This window comes from Euprymna scolopes, chromosome 9 (assembly GCF_053919585.1).
Source record: "Euprymna scolopes isolate OS-2025 chromosome 9, ASM5391958v1, whole genome shotgun sequence".
Classification (NCBI taxonomy): domain Eukaryota; kingdom Metazoa; phylum Mollusca; class Cephalopoda; order Sepiida; family Sepiolidae; genus Euprymna; species Euprymna scolopes.
Genome location: NC_136490.1, coordinates 7,258,877 through 7,269,274, shown reverse-complemented (window position 1 = coordinate 7,269,274; position 10,398 = coordinate 7,258,877).

Here is a 10,398-nt window from a genome sequence, read left to right as displayed (position 1 = left end):
AATACATACTCAAATGTATAATCAAATGTATAATCAAATGCATACTCAAATGTATACTTCAATGCATACTCCAATGCATACTCAAATGTATACTTTAATGCATACTCAAATGTTTAATCAAATGTATACTTAAATGCATACTCAAATGCATAATAAAATACATAATCAAATGTATACTTAAATATATACTCAAATGTTTACTCAAATTTATACCGAAATGCATATTCAAATGTATACTGAAATGTATATTCAATTGCATACTTAAATGTATACCCAAATGTATACTCATGTACATACTTTAATGCATATTCAAATTCATACTCAAATGCATACCCAAATGTATACTCAAATGCATACTTAAATGTATACTACAATGCATACTCAAATGTGTACTCAAATGTATACTTAAATGCATACTTAAATGCATACTCAAATGCATACTCAAATGAAATACTCAAATTCATACTCAAATGTATACACAAATGCTCACACATCTATTTGTAAACAGTGCTCAACCTAGACTGCACTCGGGTTTCTTCAACAGTATTAGTCGGTGTGCCAACTTAATCATGCCAATTTTAGGTCGAAATAATGTGATCATTGCGGTCTCACGCCACAAAAACATCTCATCCTCTCAAACACTTGTTGAAACTACATAAATCTGGTGTTGACTATAAGAGGGTTTAATATTATTGAGGGAGATGACAAATCATATCAGGTAAACTAGTACTGGAAGTAATGAACTGTGTTTTTACTGTGAACATTTAATGGCAAAATATTAAGTAAGAACTGGTCCGTAATTAAACATGTGTTTCATACATGGAATTGTGAAACGATAAATGAATGGAAAATCAGTTATTTGGTTATGATAGAAAAACTTTTTGATGTTTGATGATGGCTTGCATTTGGGATTCTCAATTATAAATCTGAACATTATTTTATTACAAAATGGGAACCTCATGCAATCGAAAAGAATGGCGTATTCGTTTTATCCGCTGTCGATAATTCAATAGGCAGTATCGTATTTGCGCGATGAAGTGGTGCTGTCGGTGAGAACAGCGAGTTTTAATCCTTCATGTTCTGTTGATTAGATTTTCATGCTGCTCATCTTCGCCGATAACAAAAACCACAACAAATTGTTTATAATAATACAAAAAAAAAAACACCTAGCATCTATTTCCCTCTCTCTCGTCTCTGAAAACTGTCTGCCATTTTGTTTGATTATTTTGTCAAATGATCAACATCTAAAATGTAAGCATCGAATGAGTTCGAGGGCGGCGGTGCCTAGTGAACACTTGAGGACAATATAATCAAGAAAAGTGCAGGTATTCAATCAACACAAAACGGACATATCATCACACCTGGAACGAGGCATGCATCAATGCAATTTATATTTATTTATTTACGTGGAAAACGTGATAATACCACGAACAAAACGAAAACGAATGCCAAATTGTGTAAAGCGCGTTTCTCTCTCGAAAAAAATCTGATACGCCTTTACAGAAAAATGAACGTTACTTTATCAAATCCACAATACATTTGTATGTACTGTGCAAAAGAGCTATTTTAGTTAAGCAAAGTTAGCGATTCAAAGTTAACATATCGCTTTTAAACAAATCATGACTAGAAGTAAAATGTCTTATGGAAAATACAGAAGTGTTAACAAAACACATTTTACAAAATTTGTAATATACAAAACAGAGAGCTTGTTAGTGTAAACAAAAGACTACGTTTTTAGTAGTAAGTTTCCAAACAATAAATATTTGTAAAAAGAGTTAAATGCAATAGATACTTTGGCGAACACTAAATAAGTTAACGGCATCAATCTTTACTACGCTTTCCCGAACATGCTTGGACCATTTTTACACGACATCCCAACTCCCTCGTATGCTTAAAGATGGGCAAACACATGTTCTAACGGTCTAGTCTATGTAACAACCACGCAATGCATCTCAAATTTCATTCCCAGCGCGGAACAGCATTCGTCATTAAACTGAATATCAATTTAATATTCACATGTACGAGGTGCTTTCAATAAGTTTCCAGACTTTTTGTATGGGCTCTATTATTGATAGTACGTATAGTGAACTCTACTCCCCTTCCAGGAAATATCCTCTGGCTGCAATACAAGTGTCGTACCGTTCCAACACATTTTGGAACGCCCGATTGGAAATCATCTTGTGTGAGCATGTCAATTACTCTAATCACAACCTCTTTAATCCTCTCAATTGTGTCATTACAGGAGATTAAGCATTTCCTTGAGCGTAGGAATTATCGAAAGCAATTTGGAGCAAGTCCGGACTATAACGAGGGTAACGAACTGCATTGGTGCCAATCTTGATAATGTCTACGTATTTCTTTTCGATAACCTTTGGGCACCCTTGTGGAAAACTTCGTTCAAATCTTTGGTATCTTCAGTTCCTCGCGAAGAATTGTGTGTACTGTTCTTAGACTGACATATACCTGAGTACCTACTGTCTCTATAGAAACACTCCGGTCCTTACACATGAAATATTTTATTTGGCCAATCAATTCCGGTGTTCTGACATCCGCCCCCCTGCCACACCTCTCATTATACTTTACAGCATCCCTAGTTTCTTTAGAATGTTAGATTATCGATTAATGCAAAATGATCTGAAACATTTAATATGTTGCTGTTTTTTTTAAATTTACAACATAATTTTATTACATAATGTTCTCCTAAGATGTGGCAATAATATTTTGTATGGGGTATTCTATTTCCGGCTATAGCTGATTATTTAAACTGTAAATTAAAACAAATATTTAGTCATCTTATAAGATGTCTTGCAATAACATACTGAACTTTCAAGTGGCTACACTGATTTTAAATGCCTGAACATTATATTTAAAAACGTATTTAAGGCACTTTGTGTGTAATCCTACTATTCTATTATGTAAACCCCATATTAAATTTATTTTTTAACTCACGGATACTAAAAATACGCACCCTTTTCCTTTAGGCTAAACGGAAATATGCGTCTGAGAGATGCATATTCTTCGGGTATGAATAACAATTACACTAAATACTTATTATCGCTATTCAAACTATTATTGTGCCACATAATTGAAATACACATATTTATAGTAATCGATTGCTTTCCTGGTTCTGGGTCAAAATTAATCTACAAACGTATTCCCTTGATCTCGATGCACTTTGTCTATTATTGTAAACTACTTAGTGGTTTTCGTTTTTTTTTTCTGTATTCTATGATAAAACCGTCAAATTTGTTACTAATCTTAGTAAAATAAATCTAATACAAATTCTAATTATTTTCCTTCATTGAAAGTTGGTGTCAGGATTACTATTTGCACTTATGAGGAATTTTCAAATAATTGTTTAGCAGTGATTATTAAATGTTTGCAAAGTGATTAAATATGTGAAGTACTGGTCAAGTTGTTCGATAAGCGTTGCAAATACATGAGCGTTTTCAAAACACCTTTTTATCAGAGATTTTCCTGCTTCTATCGAACAAGGGCAGTCTTCCAGAAATTTGGACAGAAGTATACCAGTTTCTCCTAATGAAATGTGTAAGTTGATCTCTTTCTGTGTTTCGATTATTACGGAACCCAACACAATCTTATCACTAGTATAAAACGCGGGCGGGGTCGTAGCGCATTTTGGATGTGGTTTGCGATATCTTTTTAGTGATATTATTAGCGTGGTCTCATATTTAATACTTGGTAGTTGAACATTTCTTGCATTTTACTCAAGTATTTATATTATTCAGTCATTAATAGCTGAAGTTGTGTAATTCGTTGTTGTATACAGCATTTATGTATTTATCATAATATAGTCATTGGGTTTATCATATTCTCGATCTTTCTGTTGATTTCAAAGTATCTTTGTCTATTCCAGATGTATTATTATTATTATTATTATTATTATTATTATTATTATTATTAATTTTTATTATTGGTGGTGCTGCTGATGCTGATGCTGGTGCTGGGATTTGCGTCGCCACATTTTGTCTGGTTATTATTTTATTCTAATGGGCGGATTATAAAAATAGTGAATGGAATCTTTAGCACCTTTGTTTTCTTAGTCATCTCGTTCTTTCCGCAATATTCTCGCGCTTCCAAACATGGCAGTTTTCTGAACAACTTACTTTTCTCACTCCGCGTAACAAATTATTTTGTTTCACTCTCCACAGTCCCGGTCGCAACATCTACAACTTCTACTTTTTTGAACTTCCATAATAATTTTCTATTTTTTCAAGGCATAGTACAATTCGATATTCTTCTTATTTTTGTAACATTCAAATTGATTAGTAATGATATATTCATGTTTATTGCCTTATAGTAGGTATTTTCTAACAAGATTATCTCTAGGCCCCTTGCGTCAATCAAATGATAACATTCAATATTCATACCCTACCATAATTTAACGCTATCACTCTTCATTATTCTTTCTGGAAAATGTACCATTTTTCACGGCAATCCAACTTCCTTTGATTTATATGTCCCAACAGGAATTTCTCGCAATATTCTCATGACGCATTTCGTAATCTTTGTTTTAGCAAACTTCTTCGAACGACTTATGAGATTGTTTTTTTTTTCATACTCACCTATTTGCCAACACAATCGACGGAGAGAACTTAGAACGGTTTTATCAATGTTATATTTTCATAATGTCCTTGACGCCTGTTCTTGTGCGGTTTATATCACGCTTCTGTCCCAAAGTTCAACCTGATTTTGTCAAACATCGCAATGAATTGTCCTTGGTTTATTCCTACATAATTGGCAATGAATTTTCTACTCAATATATATGCCTTTCAATTGTTCATGTATTGCCTAACGTTATTTGTTCCTTACTAATAACCTTACTGTCAACTTATCACATTTTGACTCATCCCTTATAAGTGTTTCCTTACTATTGGAGATAGTCTAAGTCTAAGTCTACTTTTTCATTATTTAAGTATTATTTAGTTTGAGCTATATATACATTACCATGTCTCTTCTCTTTGCTTATCAAATATAAATTATCGACATCACTCTTTGGGTAAAATCTATCTTCATTTTAATCGATTGTGTATTCTTATCTATAACGCACAGCTCATTTTCCTTCCAATAATTGATATTTTCCGTTATGTCCATGTGTTTATTGTGTATTTGTTGTTTCCCATTCAATCTGTATCTAAGACTACCCAGAGACATTTCTTGTATTATTGTCCTACTATTTCAGCTTCTCTGCTCTTATGTAACTTCGTATCCTTCTTTCTTTTATTTTTTCCCAATAAAATGTGGCATTCCATCACTTTCGATCATTTTCGTCTTTTGAATTCCTCCATGACAAATTCCATACCATACCATTACTAATCACGAGGAAAAAATGCCTACATTGTCTGTATGCTTTTCAAACAACTTTAAGTTATCCATGGCTTTCCTGGTACACCATTTTCCTTACTCATTACACACATATATTTCTAGTAGTATAAACGATAATAGTATTTTTCGCAAAACAAAGCATAATAGCAATCAGTTGTTTTCCTGTAAAATGTCTCCCGTATCCTCAACCTCATCAAGATATCTGTCTATATCAGTGGCACCTTCTATTGTGCACTACGTTCTATCAAACCTCACATATTCGCTAACATTTAAACTATTTTTAGATGATCCTTAGTAAATTTTGTCGAGTAAGTTATGTGGTTTGTTGCAAATCTCTCTACAGCATGTCTAGATTTGCACATTTTTTTACACTCCCGCAGTGTTTTCCTATTAAGAAGCAAGTGAACTTTAGTCCATCTTTAAACTTGTCTATATTCTTTTTATACATTAGTAAGAACTCTTGCTCTTCAATATATTAGCACATCTGATATGCAAAAATTCCTGTTAGCAGTTTCCAGATCGATCAAATGTAGATTATGGGCAGATAGTTGTAAACCCTTGTGCCCTGGCTAAGTACTTTTCGGTCATGCGTGCTCCATTCAGGAATTATATCTCCTGTGCACATTCCGTCACATTGAGAGGCAAACATTCCATATGTTAAGTAAAGGTTTGATTTATCAAATATCTCTTTACACAATCTCGTTCTGTAGCAATCCATTACGGAATTGTCCTACGTGTTTTAAAATCGTGTCCTTGTTAACTTCCACCGTTTCCTGATATTGTTTTAACTTACTTTCTAATTTATTAGTCACAAATCACTTCAACTATCGTCATTTTGTAAATTGGGTACTTCATTTACGTAACACGACCTAATATAGTGTCTTTAATACGAGACTACTTATTCTTTATAAACTGTTCATTACGTTATACGTAGCTTTTCATGTAATTTTTCCTAGAATTTAATGTGTGATTTTCTCCAGTACATATTTTTTTCTTTCTCCTTCTATTCATCAAGTTGTTTAAATTTCTTGTCTTAATCTCATCAAATTGTCCTCCCACGCGTCTTTCAAGCAAATTTATATTCTGTCTAATTTTTTTATATATAAACGTTTATTTTTTTATTTCCGCTTCGGTTTCGTTCTGTTCTGCTAGCCAGATCATTTTAATCCGACATTTCTCGAGACCCACACGCTTAAAATCTTTGTTCCTGTGATATTTCTGTATTTGATATGCGTTATTACTTCAACTAGTCTTTCTACTTGAACTTTCAGAGTTTGTATTTTCTAATTTCTTAAACATGATCCCATCTTCCCTTTCCTTCTACTATAATCGCCTTTAATTAATCAGCGTTCTCTCTCACTTTCCAGGTGCTTAAAAGCATCCCATCATCAGTTTTATTTATTACACATTACCTAATCTCTTGCCGCTTCAGCCACATCTTTAACTTCATTTTTTTCTTTCCTTGTTAATATTAATATATCATTCGTTTGTTGGTACTGATGCGTTCGTTCAGATCCCAGCAGTCTGCGCACGAATTCTCACAAGATGGATACTTCCGCTTTACTGCATTCAGAGTAGATTTATTATATTGACATTAAATTTTTGTGTCTATGGAATTACATTTTTTGCGCTGATAACCACACATTCTTCGTATTACTTTTGCTTAATCACGCAAATGTGGTTACCGTTGTACTAATATTCCACGTTATGTATATTCTCAAAACATGTGTTATCTGTCTCTCCTGATAGGCTTTTTTATGTTAATCACAAGAATTGTTTCGTAAGAAGCACTGTATGATTATTTTGTAATACCCATAACCCATTTCATTCTAACAGTTGCTTAATAACAACCAGTTTCTCGCTTTTGTTACAAGATACGCGTGGTGGACGGTGAACTTTTGACTTACTTTGCGACGTATTTTAGTTGACACTTTATTCATAAGAAATTTAATACAATTTCCACAAAAGCGGTGTTTTTACTTATTTCTTTATTGAGACACCATCTCTTTTGATTTGATACTAGAGTTTTCCCAGTAAAATTTTTCTACCAGCATTTACCAGGAACTACTGGTCTCATGGTGGCAGTTAACTGCCTGATGTATCCCCTCATACAGCTTATTGATTAATCCACACGAAAAAGCCACAAATAGGACCAGATTGGCGGACGCTATAGATTTGGAAATGCCTTAGAAGCTCTTTTAAAGGAGAGAGGAAAATCGACATCGCTTCAACCCCGGCAATATGGCAACAATTGGCTATTTATTGGTCTTATTATCCACTCACAAAAAGTAAACACAAACATCATCATCAAAGGTTTTCTCTTTGAGAACAACTTGTGGTTTTCTCTGAAGTATGAGTGATAATAAGCCCCCACCCCCATATTTCCAGTAATCTGCAACCCTTTTGATAACCGTTGAAAAAGAAGTTGCATTATTGCAACAACCGCTTAGCATTGATTTCTCGTTGGCGGCGTTCACTGGAATTTTGATGGTTACAAATCCCCCAAAGTCGAAGTCGTATTTGTACTCATAAAGCGGAGGTCTGGATATTGCTTTCACCTCGGTCTTTCCATCCTCCATGACCCTCATTATTAGGGGTGGTACGCGCTTTTGGTGTCACCCATAAAAAAAAAAAAATTATAATGGGCGGTATTTTTCAGTGAATTTTGCAAAAGACTTATTCCGCGAATATTTGTTATTCTATATACAAATGGTATTGGGAATATTTTAATAAATTTAGTTTATAAATCATTTAATAATAGTGTTATAATAATGCCGAATATATCTTACTAGCAGGTCGCCGTCATAAAATACGCCATAAATATTATAATTTAATTAATGCATTTTTAAAATAGTCATTATACACAGAAATAATGTAGCTTAATTACCATAATGTTACCGCTCTTTAAAATATAGAGTAAAAAAACAGAAGGAAATGTAGACATCTACATGTGTATTACGTTTTTTTTTTGTCACAAACATTAACTCTTGTACATACTAGAGCCGAGATTTTAACCAACACCTAAAGGAAGTTGGTCAAGTACGATAACCGTTACATCAGCTTGCAAAGCGCTTTAAACTGTGTGTTTTAAACCTACTTATTTTTAACATAAGTAAGCTGCCATGATTGATGACCGCGCATATCCACCCATGAAACAGTTGGCAAACACTTAAACATCAAATGATTCATCAAGTATCAATTTTTCAATTTTGACCTTTTAGCAGCAATTACATTCGGATCAAGACTGATTAAAAGTGTTCCACATGTTTAAATACGCATATATTAAAAGTCAAGTCTGGAATCCAAAATTCTCTGGGTGTACAGTTTGAGAAGTGTCCTCACACACACGCATTCTCACATTTATTGATATAATAGGACAGATTTTGCGTCAGATAGAAATCATATTTATTGATGGCATATTTCATTTGAGATTAGCCTGGATGTCCGGCGTTGCCTGAGTTTTAATGTGTGTGTTGAGCAAAAAAGGGGCAATAGTTGCTTTGTAAACCACATTTGTTGAGAGACAATTTTGCTGGAGCGGGCATTGGGGTTTGTTAAGGCAGTTACAGTTATTTTGACCATTGTTATTATAGTTGTGGTTATTTAGTATTTTATTGTGTTTTTTAATTTTATTTTCTAGATTATTTGTGCAACTGTAGCTAAGCTTAATAGTGTTCTTATTAAAAATTTTATGTAGAATATTACTAGGGGGGAAGTGGTGATTAAGAAGCATGAAGAATTTTTTACCTAATTTAGTTTTTATCATATTATTATAGGGAGGGTTAAACCAGAGGACTTTGCGGGATCTGTTATTCCTATTTGTATTGTTGGGTTTATTAGGGTCCAAGTATGTAATATTAGGGTTGGAATATCCAGATTCCTTTAAAGCATTTTCAAAGAAGGGTTTGTGTAGGTTAAAAATGCTGGAGTTAGATGAGTTTGTGCTAAGCCTTTTTTCTGAAGACCCACAAAACAAAAAAAATTTACATTGGCCTCTCAAGCACCACGTTCAAAGACAGATTTAGAGTGCATAAATGCTCCCTAAATAACCCCAACCACCCAAATAGTACTTCATTAACTAACCACTATCTACTACTTACCCGAAACAACCTCACCCCAATTATTAGCTGGGAAATTCTTAATAGAGCTAGTACCTGTAAATCACTAAACTCCCCATGTTATTTATGCTTAACTGAAAAATTACTGATTACTAATTTTAGAGATAGAGATAAACTTCTAAATAAAAAAACTGAAACCTCACTTAATTGTAAACATTATAAATCCCACCTCTTAAGCAACTTCTCACCCTTCTAATAATAACTATAACCCACCCCTAAAATCTAACACTAACGAATTACACACACCCTATTTACAACCTAAACTATATAGTCCCCCATTCATTTTAAAAGAACCCCTCCACAGAACCCCCACCTATTTATCCCACCATTTTTTAGCTACATCTCTTTTTACCAAACTCATTTTTGTACCCCCCTTTGCCTTAATCACTCCTTATGTCATTATTTAAAGGTTCTCGCCCCATAGTCTCTTATTGACTATTTCCATAATTAGGTCTCGATTTCTATTATTTCAATTACGTACTTATCACAATTGGTATCCTTCGACTTGCCTCTCGGTCTATTATCTACTTGTTAACAACTAATTATTTACTTACCTTCTATTTTAATTAATTATTTAATTTACCATCTACATATAACATATATAATACGCTTTTCTCTTATATTTACCTCTTACTAATTCTTTCAATAATAATTATCATATTTTTAACACGAAGCTTATTTACATATTTTTCGTATTTGTGTTTGTACATATACTCAAGCACATGCTCCTCCCCCATTGATGTGTGTATTTTTTTACATGTGTACTCATGTGTATGTATTTGTGTGTTTTTGTTATCTACTTACTATCTACATTTTATTAATAATTATATTAATTTTTATTATTTAATTAACTTACTGATATCCTTAGTTTTTTTTACTTTATTAAATAAACCTATAACGTATAATTCACCTATTTACCCTTCTATTTCTCATT